This window comes from Eretmochelys imbricata, chromosome 1 (genome assembly GCF_965152235.1).
Source record: "Eretmochelys imbricata isolate rEreImb1 chromosome 1, rEreImb1.hap1, whole genome shotgun sequence".
Taxonomy (NCBI): domain Eukaryota; kingdom Metazoa; phylum Chordata; order Testudines; family Cheloniidae; genus Eretmochelys; species Eretmochelys imbricata.
Window position 1 is genome coordinate 189,422,894 of NC_135572.1, and position 21,636 is coordinate 189,444,529.

Genomic DNA, 21,636 nt, shown 5'->3' on the forward strand with positions numbered 1-21,636 from the left:
AGCAAGCATTCATACTGCTGTCAGCAACATGTACAAGTCAGCAGGCAAAAAACATCTACTGGGAGAAGAAAGTGTGGTTTTCAAAGTTACCAGTGTAGTGAGGAAAATAAGTTATTTTACCTCACATGGCTTCTCACTGATTTAAAGCAGATATCTACTTTAAAGAGAGAAGAATGTTTTGTCTCATTTCCATATTTTAAAAACAAATTACGTAAAGGGAAGAGAATAAATGAGTTACAGGGAATGAAGATAAAGGAAAATATATGAAGCAAATGTGATATGTAACAGACCTCAGACCATTTGAGGCAAACGTTAACATGAAAATCAGCTATGTAAAATGTTTAGTTTAATATCATTTTTATTGTAGCGCATCAGGAGCCCACCAAAACCAAATACAATTGAAATAGCTATGAGAGTTGCTCACTCATGACAACTAGATCCAGAAAGAGACCAGTCTTATTCTCATGACAATTAAATATTTCCTAACTCCTTTTAGGAAATATCCACCTAGCCAGTCAATTTAATGTTTCTCAGCTTTGTAATCCTCATTCGCTGAGCCAGACTGCCACTTTTTGCTAACTCTTCATTTATAATTTACAGTATCAAGCACCAAGCCTTCACAGGGCGCACATTTTATAGGTGCTGGGTCAGGCTGTCAAACTGAAGTACATGCTAATAATTGGTAGCGTTGAAAGTCTCAGTTTCTTTATGTACCATGTAATATCAGCATGAGGGCTAAAACTGTTTATATAAACAATCAGGTTTGCAATGATTCTAATATTAACAAATAAAATGACAGTTATGTCATTTGTAGAAGATACTGTTTTGATGGTCTTACCAAAAACTAAAATTGCCTTGCAAAATTGGACAGCATGAAGTACACAATACTAACACATGCAGAGTTTGAGCTTTAGCTTTGAATGATATAATGTAAAGGCACATACAGAGAGTTAACTTTGAAATCCTAAGAGTTCATTGTTAACTGAAGAATATTAGAGACCTGAGAACTTCAGGTTCATATAGTCTGCCCACTATTATACCTAGTCTGTTAAGTAATCTGTCCAGTATTTACTGATGTATAATTATTTTTTCCTATTACTGTAACTAAATATTTCAATAGGAGCAAAAAGCTCTTTCTACTGATGTGGAACATGATACAAAGCATTTAATAGACCCAATTTTTCCATATCACTTTAGTATACTTATTTATTTGGGGGGAAATGTGAGGGTGCTGATACAAAGAGGCATTTTCAACACCTCATATCCTACTCCATTGCCCCTTAAAGTCCAGTAGAAAAAACAACAACCCAGAATTAGTTATATACTCAAGTGAGTACTTGTTTTAATAAGGATAATTTTTATACAAATCTTATAACTAAGTAGTGTAAAAGAGTTCTAAGGCCTGATCTACACTGGATGGGGGGGATCAACCTAACATATGCAACTTCAGCTACAAGAATAGCATAGCCGAAGTTGACATATCTTAGGTCGACTTACCTCATGTCCTCACGGCGCGGGGTCAACTGCCACCGCTCCCCCGTCGACTCCGCTTCCGCCTCTCACCGCGGTGGAGTTCAGGAGTCAATGGCAGACCGATCAAGGATCGATTTCTCACGTCTACACTAGATGCAATAAATCGATCCCTGGTAGATCAGTCACTACCCAACGATCCGGGCAGATTCAGATAACTGAAAATAGACTTTTGTAGCAAGGAGTCTCTTGTAACACAAAGGTTGGGAAGGCACTTCTCAGACTTCCATTTACCTGTAATTAATATGTCTGGGGCATGGTGATTATGTAGGAAAAATGCAGCAAAAGTGTTGCATCACTACGTTTGGAAATGCAATAGCAATGCTTTGACTTACTTAGTTCCAAACAGGGTTTCTAAGAACCACTTCAACCTTGAGTGCCTCTTACATAACCCAGTGATGCAAGGGGAATGTCACTGAGGATTGCTGGAAAGGTGCTGAGGAAAGTTAAAAGGCAATGCCAAAAACAGACTGTATAATACTGCATCAACACTATTATCTGAGGACTTTGGAACATCTAGATTTGTATCACTGTGTTAACAATTAGAATTAAGAATTTTGTATTACTCTGTTCACAGGGGCAATTTTTTGCTGTTCCGCCTAGCAAATACCTGAGAAATGGGGGAGGGGATAAATAGCCTTTCAACTGTACCAATTAAGTACTTTCTTAGATGAGAGAACTAATGTTATAGCAATTATGTTTGCCTCCAATCGAAGAGTGACGGGTAAGTATTGCATTTCAACAACAAAAAAATCTAAGATCTAGTGTGAAAGAGTAGCCAATTTCTCTATGACACAATAAAGTAAGAATAAATTACCACTACCTCAGCTTTGACTTCCAATGTATTCCCTTTATATTTCAATATTTTGGGAGTCAAAAGGATAAAAAAAAGTGCTTTTAATATGACAAATAAGAAACACCGTACACTTCTCCCTCAAGAAAACTATTGCTTCTATAAACTATAAATACATCTTAAGTTTTCCTTATTTTGATTGACTTCACTCATTTTAGTCCCAAAGTTATTTATCTCCATACAAATAAGGTTTCTTTTCACTATTATTGAAAGCTATAGCAGAAATAAAGCATGAGTTATTTACACTAAATATATGAATCTCACCACCTTTTAAGTTTCCCAAATGAATAGATTTTATTGTCTCACATAGGGTCTGTGTCACACATTGTCTCCCACATTTGGGCCTGGGCAGGTTGAGAGGTATGAAACCACATGTAGGAACATCCCTTGTAAAAAGGTAACTATATAATCAATTTGAATCAAATGGATGTGTGAAGCTTATGGACATAAGAATAGCCATACTTGGTCTGACCAAAGGTCCATCTAGCCCTGTATCCTGTCTTCTGACAGTGGCCAATGCCGGTGCCCCAGGGGGAACGAACAGGAAATCATCAAGTGATCCATTCCCTGTTGCTCATTCCCATCTTCTGGAAAAGAGAGGCTAGGGACACCATCCCTGCCCATCCTGGCTAATAGCCATTGATGGACCTATCCTCCATGAATGTATCTAGTTCTTTTTTGAACCCTGTTATAGTCTTCAGCTTCACAACATCCTCTGGCAAACAGTTCCACAGGGTTGACTGTGTCTTGTATGAAGAAATACTTCCCTTTGTTTGTTTTAAACCTACTGCCTAATCATTTTGTTTGGTGACCCCTAGTTCTTGTGTTATGTGAAGGAATAAATAACACTTCCTTATTTACTTTCTCCACATCAGTCATGATTTTATAGACCTCTATCACATCCCCACTTAGTCGTCTCTTTTCCAAGCTGAAAAGTCCCAGTCTTATTAATCTTTCCTCTTACGGAAGCAATTCCATACCCCTAATCATTTTTGTTGCCCTCTTCTGAACCTTTTCCAATTTCAAATATGTTTTTGAGATGGGGTGACCACATCTGCATGCAGTATTCAAGGTGTGGGCATACCATAGGTTTATATAGAGGCAATATGATATTTTCTGTCCTATTATCTATCCCTTTCTTAATGATTTCCAACTTTTCGTTAACTTTTTTGACTGCTGCTGCACATTTAGTGGATGTTTTCAGAGAACTATCCACAATGACTCCAATATCTCTTTCTTGAATGGTGACAGCTAATTTAGACCCCATCATTTTATATGTATAGTTGGGATTATGTTTTCCAATGTGCACTACTTTGCATTTATCAACATTGAATTTCATCTGCAATTTTGTTGTCCAGTCACCCAGTTTTGAGAGATCCTTTTGTAGCCCTTTGCAGTCTGCCTGGGACTTAACTATCTTGACAATGCGGTGAAGGAAAACATGCTAGTAAGTTGTTTAAGTGCTAAGATAAAAATTGTTGAATAAGGAGCTGTGATAAGCATAATAGTTATGGAAGAAAGCTTTTTCCATTCTCGATAAAGCCTTAGTATTAAAAGGAAGTTCTTCCTTAGGGTGTCCATAATGTCTCCGACAGAGCTGATAAGCAGAACAGAAGGAATGAGATGCCACAGAGCCCATCTTCCCACTACCACATCGAGGACCACAGAGACAGATACTATAGGGCATCACGCTTCCTCTACACTTTCTTTTCTCCTGTCCCTGCAGTGTCTGTGTGAGCATACAACACTGATCAGGTGCTCTGCCCTCCTACAGCAGCTCCCTCCTCACATACAAGTAGGGCTTCTGATTTTCAATTCTAACTGCTAAACAGACAAAACACCCGAATAAAAAAAAGATAGGTGTTTGTCCGACAAACACTGGAAATGGTTACTTGTATCAAAGGGCTTTTCTATACAGAATAATAATGCAGACTGTAAGGATGATTTCTAAAGTGCAATAACTTGTTGCACATTACTTGGCCCATGTAGACCCTGTTGGTGTGCACTCAAGGTTCCCCAGTACTAACTCAGTTTGAAACAGTACTACATTAAAGTGCACTAAGGAACATTACAGAGAGATTACTCATTACAGTCGTGTGATATACATTATTCATTTCAGTATATACACAAGAGAAAGATGTGAAAATGATTTTTAGACATCTACATAAAACTCAAAGTGCTAAAAATAAACCCGAGTAAATGAGATGAATAAACTCTGAAAAACAGAAGCCCTACATATAACAAGAAAGGAAGGGATTCAGGAATAGAATGAGCTGCTCTGGCTTCTCTTGTGACACTCACTACCTGGCTATGAAAGCCCTGGGAGCAGAACAGATATCGCACTGATTCTGTCCTTTCCTAGGGGAGTGCCCTCACAAGCATACCGTGACACTGTGCAGTCAGAGGAGGAACGGGACTACTGGGAACTAGAGCTGGGCAAAAAAAGTTGCCTAAAATTCACCCCCCACCCCAAAAATGAAGATTCGGGTCAATTAAAAACATTGTGAATTTGTGTAGATTTTGCTAAGTTGATTCAGTTGAAATAAGCCTAAAAGAGAAAATTCAAAGCACATTTTGTTTTGACATTTTCAAAACACATTTGGTTTTTCAATTCAAAATTATTTCAGTTGAAATTTTAGTTCATTTAAAAAAAATAAAAGAACCGTTCAAATTTTGTTTTAATCATTTAAGTGTTTACTTTTGGTTTGGACAAAATCTTTCATTTGACCAAACATGAATTTTTCCAACTTTTTGTTTCACTGGAAATTTTGAAGAATTTTTCCAAATAAATCCCACCCTACCCCAGTTTTTCAGAATGCCCAGCAAACCAAAGAGGGGAAAAAATGGGGATCAGTTGGAGACAGTTCTACGATGAAGCTTGAATGGAGCCTGGAGTTATATGAGGGTCTGGTACAGGCAGGGAAATCAACTGGCTGGGAGAAAGAGAAGGTAGATTGGCTGAGAGGTGTGTCAGGGAGAGACAGAAGATCAGTTGTCGGGGGAAGGCAGAGGGTCACCTGGCTGCAGTGCAGTGCTGTGGGGAGGCAGAGATTTCTAGAGGGATGAGGTGAATTGGCTATGGCAGTGAGGACGAGTTAATGTCTAAGAATAAAAGTAGCCTTCAGTAGCCTGTTAAGTGAAGAATCAATTAATGGCGGGGCCTGTGGAAACAGCTGGTTGATTGAGTTTTCTAAAGGATCAGTTGATTGGTGGTGCCTATAGAGCAGAGGATGGATTAATTGGGTGGTCTGTAGCAACCACAGAGAATGTATTTTGTGAGGGCATAATGTGAATTGATAGGCCTACGAAGAAATACAGGCTTAAGGTGGTAGCAGAAGAGGATGAGTAGATGCCACCCCCAAAATAATTGATTGAGGAGGCTGAGTGGAAGAGGGTTGGACTGAGGAGAGATTTGTCTGGAAATCATTCGGCTGAAGGGAAGGAATAAAAAATTAATTACCATGAAGGACAGAAAATTGATTCATTGTACTGGGGTTAGGGAAAAGGTAAATAGGGGACTGCTGGGGGTCTCAGAAGATGGACAGATGGCAATGATCATGGATTGAAGAGGTGTGTGGGCAGAGGATGAATTGGGGATACTCAGCAGAAGTCAGAGGATGGACTGTGGGTCTAGAGGTAGTTTTAATGAATGCATGGGGGTAGGTGTAGAAGGAGAAGCAGAGATTTTAACTGGGAAGCTGGGGGAAGATGTGGGATTCAGAGACAGGAGACTGACTGGTGAGCTATGATGATGTGGCGAAAGGATGGATGATGGACAGAATAGATCAAGGAGCTTGGGCATGAGTGAGAGCATGGATCAGCGGCACATTGGTTGATGCTGGAATTCAGAATTTAAAAAGTGATGCAGAAGAGATATTATCAGAAACCATAAAACTGAACCATAAAAGTGGGCTTTCCTTTACCCTCTCCTCCCACCCCCACTTTGCAAGTAAAAGCATCAAATTTAAAACTACTCAAAAGTTGCTAAAGAATTGTTTTACTGAAAGTAATTACCTTTATAAGTAGTCTAAAGCCTTCAATGTTAAGAAAAACCACTGATGGTTGGAAAATGTTTTGCATACAAAAAGAGTGTTGGTTACTTCTACCTCAGGTCTGTTTCCTCTCAGTGGTACAAACCTGGGCTATTATTTAAGCGCTTGAGATGACTTTGAGGTGTATAGTTGGAAATGTTTTACATTTAAATGCATATAGAAAATGTTAGTATCTAAAGTAACCATTGATTATTATTTTCCTTCATTTAATTATAAAAAAGAGTCAGAGTAAGTTTACATTTAGTGGCAAGTAGAGTACAGGCACTGCATACCCAGCTCGTAGGGATATAAACAGCAGCACAGAGGAGGAGCCATGGGTTAGGAAGGTAGAGCAGAGGACCCTATATGCCTGAACCCTTAGAGTATATAAACTTGCATGGTTTTCTGCATGTCCAAACAGTGCCACCTACTCTAAACTCTACAGTGCTATTGTTAGCAGTGCAGCATCCCACTGCAGGGAAAGGCTGCGACAGCAAGGAGCTGCCAAAGCCTTTTCCTACTGCCTCCCCACTACCAAAGCCTTTTGCTGCCATTTGTAGCTCCATGGCAGTGTGTGTGGATGCGGCCTGCCTCTCACTGTGGCCTGCAGCTACAAGAAAAGGCCATAGTTAATAATTGTCATTATTTTGCTTGGTTTTAACCCTGGTGCCCCCTTACACTTGAGAGAAAAACCTACTGCAAAGATAGTGGGAGTCACATCCCTGAATTGGCATTGAGAAACAACCAAGATCTGACATTTCTTTTTTCCTCTAGAGTCTAGATTATAAATTTTTAGTAATTTTGGGGATAAAATTATTTGTCACTCAACACCTGAAATACTCCTTGCTAGACCACATTCTTCATTCAGATAGCAACCACTTTGGACTGTATGCTTTTCGGACAACTGAGCACATTACATTTTCAGTTATAATCAAGTAAATCTGGAATAACACCATTATCCTCAGAGTTAACACGTAGGCAACTCAAGATTTACAATGGTAAGCCTAAGAACAGTTTATGGTCAAAGGTTTTTCTGTTTTCATATATTACTTATTAAAAAGGAAGAAAGTGTGTGAATGAATGAGCTGGAAGGAATAAAGGTAAAAACAGCATATTTATAGAATGGAAAATGTTAAGTCATTCTTAGTTAAATGCAGAGGTGAAGGGAAAGAATATAATAAAAACACCACATAACAAAAACCCCTATCCTGAGTTAAAAAATATTTTCAATAAGCATCTATCTTTCCTTTTATAGTTAATCAAATATATTTCTGATTGATAGAATGGTAAACATACTAGATTCTTGTTGAATTTTAAAGCAAGTATGACTATGATGATAATAAAAGGTAGGAGAAATTCAAATTAACAGAATAACTACTCAGATTTGAGACCCCTAAATACTTATAACAGGAGCTGCCTCAGTACGAGCACTTCCTAAGAGATAACCAGAATCAAAGCAGGTCATTGGTCTAATTTTCCTGACCGTTCAAAACCCTTCTCAGAATATTTAATAAATATTAAGACTTGATTTTAGAGGTGTTTCTCTGATCCTACATCAGTAAAAACAACAATTGTTAACACTGTCAGTTAACTGTTTTTTTCCCTACTAGCAGCGATAGATTCTTTCATCAGCATTTAATTTTGCTTTCTTGATGCCTGTAATTCATGCATTTCTCATACACTCACAAATCAAAAAAAATGATTTAGAACTTATAATTTAAAACAGGTGAAGGGGGAATATAAGATGTTATTCATGTAAATTACAAATGTATAGCAGTGTAGATTACCTCTTTTCTACTGTTCAATTGCTTAATTTATTTGATCTAAGAGCAAAAAAATAGACAGTATTGAGCAATTTTTCTAACGACCAAGAGATATCGAATCATGGGGAAAATGGACAGTGAATTATACTACTGTCAAGGTTCCTCCCCCACTCTGAACTCTAGGGTACAGATGTGGGGACCTGCATGAAAACCTCCTAAGCTTACTTTTACCAGCTTAGGTTAAAACTTCTCCAAGGTACAAATTAATTTTATCCTTTGTCCTTGGAATATCCACTGCCACCACCAAACTCTAACTGGGTTTACTGGGAAATGCAGTTTGGACACATCTTTCTCCCCAAAATCCTCCCAACCCTTGCACCCCACTTCCTGGGAAAGGTTTGGTAAAAATCCTCACCAATTTGCATAGGTGACCACAGACCCAAACCCTTGGATCTGAGAACAATGAAAAAGCATTCAGTTTTCTTACAAGAAGACTTTTAACAGAAATAGAAGTAAAGGAATCACCCCTGTAAAATCAGGATGGTAGATACCTTACAGGGTAATTACATTCAAAACATAGAGAATCCCTCTAGGCAAAACCTTAAGTTACAAAAAAGACACACAGACAGAAATAGTCATTCTATTCAGCACAATTCTTTTCTCAGCCATTTAAAGAAATCATAATCTAACACATACCTAGCTAGATTACTTACTAAAGTTCTAAGACTCCATTCCTGGTCTATCCCCAGCAAAAGCAGCATATAGACAGACACACAGACCCTTTGTTTCTCTCCCTCCTCCCAGCTTTTGAAAGTATCTTGTCTCCTCATTGGTCATTTTGGTCAGGTGCCAGCGAGGTTACCTTTAGCTTCTTAACCCTTTACAGGTGAGAGGATTTTTCCTTTGGCCAGGAGGGATTTTAAAGGGGTTTACCCTTCCCTTTATATTTATGACAACTGCATTAAGATAAAACATCAGCTGCAGTCTCACTTTGCTGGGTGTAATTTCTCATCTTTTTTTCTGTAGAAAATTACATGGAGTGAAAAAATATTTAGGAGAATTATTAATTTGCATTAAATGTTTCTGTATAGTTACAGGACATTATACTAGTACTTGTGTGGCAAGGGTAGATTAGAGAGAGTGACAGTTCTACTGTGTCGTGTCCTTTAAAAAAAATGTAAAGGATCAGATTGTGCCCCAAAACCCCACGTAAGAGAGGTCTTACCCCTAACCACATACACCTTTTATTGCACAGGAGGTACCATCTGATGTCTCTGTGGTATTATTCCTCCCCCTCTCTAAACCCAGCAGAGGACTCTGTACACAGATCCAGACAGGGAAGACATATCCTCCTTCTAGACCCCAGAGAAGCTGCATCCAAGAGTTATTACAGCCCCAGTTTAAAAATACAAAAAAAAAAAAAAACCACCACTTTATCACATACCTACCTGCCACCCCCGAGGCAGCTATAATCTGGGTGGAGTGCTTGGGAGAGAGACTCCAAAATCATGAAATTTATAAACTTATTCACAATTTTTAAATAAATCCTGTTGCCTAGTGTTGCCAACTTACATAATTTAACTGTGAATTGTGTGATTTTAAGTCCTTGCTAAAACAACTTGCAGCCCTGCCCAGGAGAAAAACTTCGGATTGGTTGCGTTCTAAACTTCACTGCCTCCTGGGGAAGGGCAGCCAAATCAACGCTGCTCTAGGAAAAAGACAGAGTGCTTTCCCTTCCTCTCAGAATTTTTGAGTAGCAGGAGAGAGAGCAGCAGATCCTATTTTCACAAGAGGGGAAGAGTGAGCAGAAAGAGCCCAGCAATTCTTTCCTCTCTGTTCCTTCTGTGGTTCTGTACCTTCTTCTCCTCTTGTGCAAATGGGTCAGTCTGTTGTCTTCACCCCTTCTCCTTTCTGATGCAGCAATGCCAGGCCTAGTAAGGGGTGGAGGCTGTGGGTGAAGAACTTCTGGAGTTGCAGGAGAGATGTGCTGAGGGCCAAGGGACAAACCTGGACGGGGGGGCTGCATTGTTTGTTGCTAGACTGGAGGATGCGCAGATGTGGGGCTAAGAAAGACAAAGTAGTTAGAATTTTGGAGTCTGAGAAGAAGCTGCGTGTCAATAGCACATTATATAGAAATCTCTGCAATTTGATCTCAGTGGGGTCTTCCAGTGAACTCCTGCAACAGGGGCCAAAACCACCTTGCTCTATGATTTGGGAGATTGGACAACACTATAATTGTCACACATACTGGAGTGAGGAGGGGGAATTTAAAAATAATAAACCACCTAATTTTCTGGGGTATGACTCATGATTTTTTGAGGTTGGCAATATTGCTTCTAGTTTTTGAGCCTTTAGGGTTCATATTTTCAAGCTTTTCTCCTTAACCATAGGCTAGACACTTTTTTTGTAATGAAAGCTGAGATTTTCATGTAATTGCCTTACTCCAGAAGTTGGGGTTTTCAGAAAAAAAGTGAGAAGCACGATAAAAACTTGAGTTGGCATATACTGAGTTGGCATATTGGAAGGGGCTCTTACACATACAAGGCATACCCTCCCCTGCTCGTATAATGTCCCCTCCACAGTTTAAGGTGGGATGGGAAAATCTGGGTCAAAATATGTTAAATTTAGAATCAAAATGGATTGCCAGCTAAGAAAGGACACACATTGTATCCTTCCCTCATCCACTCCCATAATCTGATTGAAAATCCATCTTAAAAGGGTAATCCACTGATGTCTGCATTAGCTTCTTCACATCTTTGCTCTAGACTGTCGACACCTTTCACCTTCTTTAGGAACTAAAGAAGATATAGAACTCTTAAAGGTTAAGTTTTGCATATTTTGCAACCTCAACAGATTTTCAAAGTTTTTATAATATCAGATTCACAATTTCTTTTGCTGGTTATGTATAAGTGTCATTTGACATAACATTAGCCATGGGCTGTTATCTCCAGATGAAGCCAACCTATGGGGTAAGTGAAGAAAACTATTTCAACTTTGTGATTCAGTTAATCAGGTCACACAACTAAGCAACTTCAGTTAACCTGGAAACTTTTCTTCAAACATACTGTTGCTCAGAAGCATTTAGCATACAGTATATAAGGAGGTTGGAAGAAAGCAGTAATTCTTTAAAGGACCTTCTCTCTGTGGCTCAAAGAAGTAATCTTCAGATGCAGTTACAACAGTGGCTGCCAAAAGAGGGACAGAGCCTATCTGCAGTCTGTGACTAGAACTGGTGAAGACTATTGGGTAAAACAAACATTTAGGTAAATTAGAAGCCAAATGTTTATTTGCATTCTGCATAGTTCCTGGAGAAATTGGCCTTTAGCATGTTTCTTTGCCAAGTGGAGTCAGTTGCTTCCTTGTTTATGGTTAGGATAAGTGTGATTGTTTAAACAACTAGATATACCAGTCCATTCCTGTCCTCTGTGCAAGCATGTGCACCACTGGGTACAGCATGTGATTAAAAACACAGGTGAGGAAATTTTTGTAATAATACTTTGTTAATATAAGAGTAAATGGGAAATGACAAACACGAAAGATGAAAGAAGCTACAAGATATTTGAAGATAAAAATGTTCTAAGGATATAGTTCAACTTTTTCTGTTAAACAACTGTAAATATTTAAATACTAAAATGTTACAATACATACAAATAACGCCTTCCCATCTCCACTGAGGTTCAGCCATTTCCTTGATATTGATAAACCATCCCTTTCAGTGTTAACTTCTGCTCCTGAATCCTAAGGACGGCAAGAGACTAACTTATTTTTCCCCCTTTAGAGTATACCAGTCACAATTTAAAACCATCCCAAAGAAGCATAGCACCCCACCTCACAAACACACAGATTAAATATTTCTGAATTACTGCCCAGGTCTTTAACATAACCCTCCAAAGGGCACAGCACACATTATGGACTAATGTCCTGCAAAACTGAATTTTGTGACCCAGAGCAGTTTTGCATAATAAAAGTGCAACAACTATTTGAAACTGTTTTCCCCTATAAATGAGGCACTGCCTCCAGAGCACACTTTGTGGCCTAGGATGGCTCTGCAACACCCTGCCTCAGTTTCCCTCATTCTCAGGGCTCCTCAAAGACTCCACCTAGTCAATATTATCTTAAAACATTCTGGAGGAGGTTCAATTTATTTAGGCCACACATTAGTACTCCACAGTTCAAATAGTTCTCTCTCCTTTAATCAGAATGCAGCCCTTCTTACCAGACTTAGGTTCAGTTCAGCATCTCTCTCCCTCTGAATGAGGACCCCCATCACCTCAGTCCTCTTTCCTGGAGCTGGATTGTAACCCAAACAGTGTCACCCTCTGGTTACCTAGGGTACTCAGCCCTCACTTCTGGAGTTGGGTTAAAATCCAAAACACTCCTTTGACTCCCTACAGAAGCCAGTCTTGCCCCTTGCAGCACTCACCTACAGCTGTTTCCTCAGGCCAGCTGCAGCTTCCCATGCTCTGTCCTGCCTAGCAATCCCAGCCCTACCAATCTACAGTGTTGCATACTTCACCCAAGCTCTTCATATTCGCTCTCTGGGATCCCTAAGCCTGATCTGAATTAGTCAGGTGACCTCCTTCATTACTCATCTTCTCTGTCACAGTCTGCCTAACGGCCAGCAACTGTGCATTGCTTTGTCTCTGAGGGCTATGAACACTGTATTGCCAGCCGTTACAAGTTACCACACAGCTCTTTCTAAGCAAGCACATTTATTTTTAAAATAAAAGCACTACAGATAAACCGTATAAAACCAATAAAAGTTCCCATATGCTCAAAGCTTACCAGGATCATCCCTCAGTCTTACAGGGCCCTAGTAGACCTTTCTATGACAAAAGCCCTTTCTTTGTCTGTTGATCTTTGGAAAATCCACTTTGAATCAGTGTACGCAGACCTACCCAGGTACCTCTCTGGAGGTGTTTACAACTTGAGTGATTCACATTAACCACTCTCCACTAGTCTTAGTTCCTGGAGGAGCTGTTACAAGCCTTCCCCACCTTGGAGTTGCACACAATCCCTGGCCCATAGCATTATATAACACTTTCATAAACTTAATACAATATGCTGCCCCAAAGATACTGCATGTGGTTGTCATATTTGTCACATTCCTCACTCAGGGAAATGAGCTAAGTTTGTCACAGATACATAAGTTTGTCCATCTCTACTTTATGAGCCCAGCCACCATATGACACTTCCACTCGCTCAAATTAAAAACAATTAAACTTTTTAAAACAACAATTCTTTTATATGCATTTTTGTCAGGCTCAGAACCTTGCAAAGCTGTACAAATCCACACAGCTATACCACGATGAAACATACAGGTGTTCACACATATGGTGAGGTTTTTTGCCATTTTTTAAATAAAAATAAAAGATTGTAAGTCAGAATGCTCTTTTAAGAGAAACTCTAAGAGGAAGTTGATGGGCTTAACCCTTTCCTCTTCTATCTATCTGCTTATCTATTGCCACTGTGTCTTACTGTCCAAAAAAGAAAAGTCTCTTTCTTTATATTTTGTCAGCTTTATTCATGAAACTTGGTGTCATTTTACTGCAATAAAAATAAGAAAGTGTCTTTGTGTTTCTTAAAGTACACAGAGATTTGGTTTTACATTTGCTTTCAAAATAGCATCTTGATGAAGTCCAGCACCATAGTGGGATGCTTATAAATGTATTCTTGCATCTTGAGTTGCCGAACATGTAAACTGGATTATGCTTATTCCCCTGCTTTGTTCTTCTTTTTATTTGTCTCTGTCTACTGTAGAGTGCTAGTTTGATAACTCGTCATAAACCTTTGCACATTAAAATCTGATTCTCGTTTTTCCAGAAAGAGTGTTTTCTTTTTACTTGCATTTAAAATTAGAACACAAAAATCTTTATAACATATGGCGCATTTAGACTAAAATTTTCAAACTTGAGTGTCTAAAATTAAACACATTTAAGTTCCTAAGTGAATAGCCTTATTTAATGAGGTGCTGAGCAACTGTCAAATCAGAGTTGTCCATGCTCAGCAGCTCTGAGAATCAGGCCACTTATTTACATGTCTAAAGAAGGATTGTGTTGACTAATTTGTCATCTAGGTTTGCAAATGATCATACAGTATTAGTTCTATACTTCTGCTATCTATGATGAAATTTAAACATAGGGCCATGTTCTTAATTTCCTTCCATTAATTTGCCTGAATTTGTATACTTGGGAGTTTTGTATTTTGCAGGTGACTTGCCTTACATTAATGAAAATCTGTCTCTGCCATCTCTGACGTGTGGGTCCCAGCGAGCACGTCTACTTGGACAAGGACTAGTATCGAGAAAGTCCACAGAACCAAGCCCCAACATAAACATATGTCCTACTGAGAAAATACCAGCTCAGCTCAAAGAAATCTTACACAATTCTCCCATGCTCACCAGACTCTGGTAATAAAAAAGTCCCTGCTCAGAAAAGCATTTTCATTCTTTCCATAGGAGATACAGAGAGAGGCATCTCTGACCATTTGGGTCTCAGTAGGCTAATCAACCTGATAGCAAATAGGTATTGGGTGAAGAACACGCTATGGTGGAGCTATATGCTCACAATAACTTGCCATTCACAAGAGATGAGCAGATGGATTCTGTACTAGCTGAATCTTTCCAAGCCCTTTTCAAAGGTAGCCCCCAAGCAGAGTGCATTGCAGTAACCTAACCTAGAGCTTACAGTTGAATGAATCAATGTGGTGAGGTACACATGGAAAAGCACCAGTCAGCTTCCATGCTAATTACGGTGAAAAAAAGCACTACAGTAGAAACCACAGATGTTACTTGAGAGTACATGTGCACAAATAGATCCAAAATGACACCGAGACAGAAAACCTTATTAGCAAATGTCATAGAAGGAACTCCACGAAAAGGTACACTCAGGCCTATTCAAGGTTTCAAACATCATGTTAGTCCTCCCCGAGCCCCCCAAAGGCTGGCTTAAAAGTAATAAGGTTTTTTAAAAATTTTATTTTGGGTTCTTTTTATTTGCCTTCTGTCATTAGAATGTCTAGAGTTTATGTTTTCAAGTTTTTCCCTGCAACGTGAAGGCTAGAAAAGTACTTGTTTTTAATGAAAACTGAGAGTCTCAGGTAATAACCTAATTCCAGAAGCTAAAGCTCGAAGAAAAGCACAAAATATTGTGTGGCTCAATAAAATTGTGAGAGTCGGAAACAGGAACACCCACAGTTCCTAGCCATTTCCTTTGTATTCTTCCCGTTATTACCAGCTCTGCTTCCTCGCTATCTGGATTACGCACAAATTGGTTTATTTTACTTATTTACTCATCTCCTTCAGAGACCATCAGATGTAATGAAAAGTCAAATTGTGTGTCATATTGGAGACACCGTCTAAAACATCGTTATCTGCTGTACATGCACATTAAACAGGAAGAGTGATAAGGAGGATGCTGATGCAAACTATACGTGAAGGCGCTCAGTGAGAACTACAGTCTGGCTGGGGACACCGATTACCCAAAGCTGCAGTTTGATTGGCTGGTTGGGACCTTTTGATGATATCATGATGGTGCACCAATTCAAAATGGTGCACAGTTAGGACGACTTCACTCAAGCAAAAACTATACCCCTAAACCCATTATATATAATGAGCAAAAGCAAAATAAATCCATTGCTGTTTAACTATTTTGAAAAAATATCCATAGAAATTTTAGTGTCAAAGGCAGTTACACTTGTAACTCTCTCTCTCCCAGTTTTTAACAACCTGTCCCTCTCTGCCTTTCCTCACAGACATTTTCTCCCCTAGCCCACTGCTTTTAGAAACTGAAGTGCCATGGAATCCCTAACAATTCAGTACAAATGCTGTTGGGGCTTGGGAGAGGTGGAATTACAACATTTACAGTTAAAACTAAGGGTGTTCAATGGCATTTTTGGTTCCTGGGGACTAAACAGGAGGTGGTCTTTACAAACACCAAAAGTGAATTTAATAAAACAAGAAGATATTTTCACAGTGAAAGTATGGAAAAAGCTTGAGGACAGGAACAATCAAAAATATTCTTGATATTCTAAACTACCATTTGTCACTTGTAAATGAGAAAATGTCACCTGTGAGGATGGAGATAACAGGAGGAAGTGCCAAGCTGCAATTCATGGCTTCTTCAACCATTTTTTAACTAGCTAGTGGAAAAGCTAACCTGAGAGATTTTGACACAATCTTTCACAAGAGGCTAGAAAGCAAACTAAGCAGTAATGGAGTGAGCGGTGAAGTATTGTCATGGATCAAAAATTGGTTAAGAGACAAGAAGAGTAGGAATAAATTATTATTCTTCATTATGGCAATGCTTACCGGTAAGGTGCCATAAGGCTCCATACTAGGACCAGTGTTTGATATGTTTATTAAAACGATGAGCACTGGTTTAATGCTGTTTCACTATAGAGCTGATTCTCCTCTAGTTTAAATCAGTGTAATTGAGGAGTAATTTCACTCAATTCAATAGAATAACAGAACAAATAAAACTGGGTGTGAAAGGAAAAATGAGGCTATAAGGGTCTTTGGATTCACCTAAATATTCTAGCAATATAAAATTTAATATAACAAAAATATTAAATTAGATTTCACATATGACAAACTAGATTATAAAACATTCAGCCCTTTAGGCTAACGCCTGAACAATCAGATGAGCTTTTTGCTAATTTTATTATCATTTGTTCATTAACCTTTACAATATATGCACAATGATATATATGAACTGAGAATAGAGGTACTCTTGCAAATTAGGAGGAAGATTGTGTTGTCAGTAAATTTTAACATTCTGGATCTGCAGTGCTAAATGTCAACATCTAATCAAGCCTAATCTATTATTGATTTTCTTTTTTATTTTCAAAATATCCATCTGTGGCACCAGTTTCAATCATCATATATTTCTTGAGGCACATCTCCCAAGTATAAAATACATGATCTATCAGACTGTAGTTATTAAAAATAATTCCCCAATTTACTCTGATATGATGGAAAACCAATAACACTAAAGCTTCAGGACATTATTTAAAAAGAAAAATACTTACTACAAAATTAGGAAGGAAAATGATAAATAATGAAGTGTACAGATTAAATATTACAGGAACTTGTGATGTGCAATGGCAACAAAATGGATGCTATATTATTTAAGGACTAGAACTGAGGAAGGAAAAGGGAAGTGAATGACATGCATTGTTATCCTAATTAATACATGGAAGTCTTGGTATATACTGGTTAAAAAAGGACTCCTGAATTGTATTCTCAACTCTGCCACTGAATCACTATGTGATCTTAGTCAAATCACAATCACTCTGTGCCTTGGTTTATTCATCTGTAAAATTGATATATTTTCCTATATTAATGTTTGTATAGAGATTGTGTTCAGATGAAAGATACTCTATAAATGCTAAACTAGTATATGTACATACAATCTAGTTACTAAAGTTATTATAATTATATTATAGGTAGGGCTGATAGCGCAGCCTATAGTTAAAATTGCCAGATACTTTCCATTACAACACTCTGTTTACAGTCGCTTATAACTTTGAAAAACAAGAGAGGAGCAGTTCTGGGCCCACATGTCTTCACTCCACTGCACCTACAGGCCTGTTCCAGCTGGAGGAGGAGCTTAAAAGAGACCCAGACAATTCAGAATGAGGACAATTGTTCTGAACTATGGAAATAGTACAATTAGGTAATGATGTGGATTCCAGTGCATGTCGGGATATGTGGGAATTAAAATGGCATATAAAGAGGCAAAAATGCTTTAAAAAACGAGGAGGTTGATATAAAGATTCCTCTGAGCACATAGGACTTCAAAAATTTGGTTAAGCGAGAACTTAAGATAGAATGGCAAGAAGTATGCAACCTGGCAGCTACTGAAGACTCTAGAGAAACAACTATCCTTCCTCTGGGTCTAAGGAACCCTTTGTTCTAACTTCCTGTGGATCATCTGTGGGACTTTTGACCATGCCCTGGGCTGGGAAAAGTAAGTTACAGGAAGTTGCCCAGGGAAGCAGCCCCAAAGCATTCTATGAATGTTTGCTACTGCTGTCTCTAGTAGGGCCCTGGGTCAGAGCCAGCTGGAGAGGGAGGGCCTGGGCTCTCTTGCCAAACACCCTCTTGTGAAGGGAGAACAAACCCCTTCTTCCACCCTGGAGATAAGGGGAATAGAGACATTGTAAGTCCTGAGACAAAGGTGCACAACCCTCTGGAGTAGGGCTGAAGACCCTTTCTTTTGTGGGGACATTAGACTATATACATACATTTTGTTAGATTGTTACCCTGGCTGGAGGGCCGAGTTGCTACCTACCGAAAGGGGGATTGCCACAGCTTCAGAGTAACTGAGGGCGGGGGATGCCAGAGACGGGGGAAGAGCTGGCATTCAGTGACCTAGCAGCTGGGAAGCACCACTGGCAAGCCCAGCCTCGTCGCATCATCTAAATATCTCCACCTTGTGCATTGCTGTGGTACCTGAGTGTTTTACAACTTCTTATCTCCTTGTTAATCCAGTAAGGCCAGAAAATGTGTTGTTTTTTGAGATTTTACATTTCTGTTTGGGTCCAGACACACTTGGAACATGACTGACAACACAGCTCCACATGAACACTGCTGGTCCCAAAGGGTAGTTAGTGTGGAAGAGCCAACCCTCTGCAACTGTCCCTAGCTCTACAAATTTGCCATAGATTCTCTGACACCACTGGGTTGGACTCTATGGAGAGACAAATACTGCCCCTCTTGACCACATGATAGGTTGGAAACACTTTTTTCCTAAAAAGAAAAGGAGTACTTGTGTCACCTTAGAGACTAACCAATTTATTTGAGCATAAGCTTTCGTGAGCTACAGCTCACTTCATCGGATGCATACTGTGGAATATGTACAGTATGCATCCGATGAAGTGAGCTGTAGCTCACGAAAGCTTATGCTCAAATAAATTGGTTAGTCTCTAAGGTGACACAAGTACTCCTTTTCTTTTTGCGAATACAGACTAACACGGCTGTTACTCTGAAACTTTTTTCCTAGTATCCTTAGCCCTTCAGGCTCTTTTGTAGGAAGGCACAATCTAAACTTCAATTCTTAGTTAAATAAGTTACATAATTTTTAGTTAAATAAACGACACACTTCTGGATTTATAAGCACACATATTGTTTTGTGACAATCTATCCAATCTCTGTTAGGATTTATTGTATGTTCTTTTAGAAAATGGAAAACAATAGCAAGTTGAGAATTTTGTAGTTAGCTATTAGCATTTTGATGTGATTTTTTTAACATTAATATATTATAATATTTTACAGTTGTGTGTTTTCTCTTTCATTCTATTGTTTCCATTTTTGTACATAGAAGTAGCCAGAAGCCTACGACTATGAATTATAAAAGCAGCTTCACTGTAACCAGAGGGTCCCAGCTAAAGCAAATAACTCATGACATGCACCAGTGATGGTATATGCTATAGGTGACTTTCCCCCTTTTGTTCTAGGTGTAGAAACCATTAAATAGATGGCAATTGTAAGGGTTCCTGGTAAATACATCTTTTAATATGTCCTCATTTCATGTGTGTGCTTTGATGTAGTGTTTTGTTACTGATTGTTCTGATTGCCCTTTATGTTCCTCAAGAGGTGATTTCATGCCACACTACAAAATGCCATAACGTCCACAACCTCCAAAAATAAGGAAGCAACACAAATTACTAAATGTCTAGTTCTATTATCTATCTATCTATCTATTCCCAGGGAGATATTTCAGCCTAAATTACTGTGTTCTACACTGGGTTGAAAGTCTTTCTTAAGGGCTATATTATTGGGTCATTTAGACTCAGCCTCATAGTAAGAAATATGGAGCTTCACTGCCCTGTGGAGAGCTGCCACATGCACAAAGGCTGTTAATCTGCTCCAAATACCTTGTGTGAGGAGTTGGTCAGTTAGCAGGAGAAGATAGAATTACGTCTGTTCTGTAACACCTCCATTGCTCTCTTAAAACCTGTGCACCCTGAGAGGACTAGAAAGGAAGTAATCCCTACACTCACACGAGCACTGGGACTGCAGTTTTGCTTGGCCCTTATGGAGGGCCTGAGGTTGGGTGGGGAAAGTCCTTATGCCCTTTCAATGTATACCTGTACAGTGGGCCCTGTACAAACAGATTCTTAGTTAGGAAATACCCTTGGGGATGTGAAAAAGTGAATACATGTCTTACCTGTACCAGGTTTTTTCTCTTGTATACAGAAAATAATTTGAAGACATTGGAAATAAACATTACATTAATCAGTTTTATCAAATTTATTGAAAAGATGGAATAGAGGCGTGTTCATTTGAAGAATGGGCATGTTAAATCTGGGCATAAAGCAAAGAAGTAGCTTGGTCGACAACTTAAGACAAGTAGATGATAATTAAGCCTTCACAAAAACTCAAGTTTTTTTTATTGGCCTTAACAAAATTAATATTTTTTTAAAAGAAAACCTACACAAATCAGAGTACCCAGACAAGGAAATGCAGGATTTTGTCTTGTTAGAAATTATTTTGAAAACTATGCGGTGTAATTTAAGTGATTCTTTTAGCTAATAGTTGGGGCAAGGATGTTAACTGAGAAGGAGGGATTTCATAATTATATAGCTTTTTGTGAAAAAATGTAAATATTCCTTGGCAAACACCTAAAAAATGTAATGAAATGCTCCGGATAATTTTATCTACTATTTTTCTGTCACTTTATCAAAAGTTGGTTTCCAGAGAAAGCGTACAAAAACAGTATATGTCAGCTGAATTTTCCTGCACAAGGGCCTGATCCTACACCCATGTGTAGGGGAGGAATTTTACTCACACAAATTGTATTGGACTACTCACTATCAAGTGATGGTAAAGCTAATGTAAACAGGCACCTTTCTCAAACTGCTTTACAAAAATCACGGCCCATACATGATCTAGAGTCAAAGCTCACTATTTCTAGGGTTTGGCTTTAACAACAAAGGAATCAATATGGTAACATTCAGGTCCAAACTTCTCCTTCGGCTTCGCTGCCCCAGAGCTGCCTTCTTCGGGATTGCTGATTCCGCACCCTAGGTTCTCTCCCATTCCCACCTAGTTATATCCAGTGGCATCAATGAGTCCACAGAACTCATGTAACCCTTTCCCAACAAGATCAACAGCCGCTAAGAGAGAAAATCTTGCCACTTGTCACTTTATTCTAATAACATTCCTTGTTCTGTGTGGGAAGAAAGGACAGAGTATTCTCTCTCAAGCTACCAATGCCTGTTTCATTCCAGAGTTTTAATCTGGATCCTTTCCCAGCCCCTAATGCTGCGAGTGAAGTTGCTCACAGACATAAGTGCCTCCAAGATTGAATCCTTTGAGAGGCCAGAGATATCCAATCTTCACCACAATAGTTTTCCTTAGTTTTGGAGCCATTAGGATTATAAAAGCAAACAAAGAGCAGGAATAAAACTGGGAAAAGAGTCATACAGTAATGTCACTTGCAGATCATATTCTAAT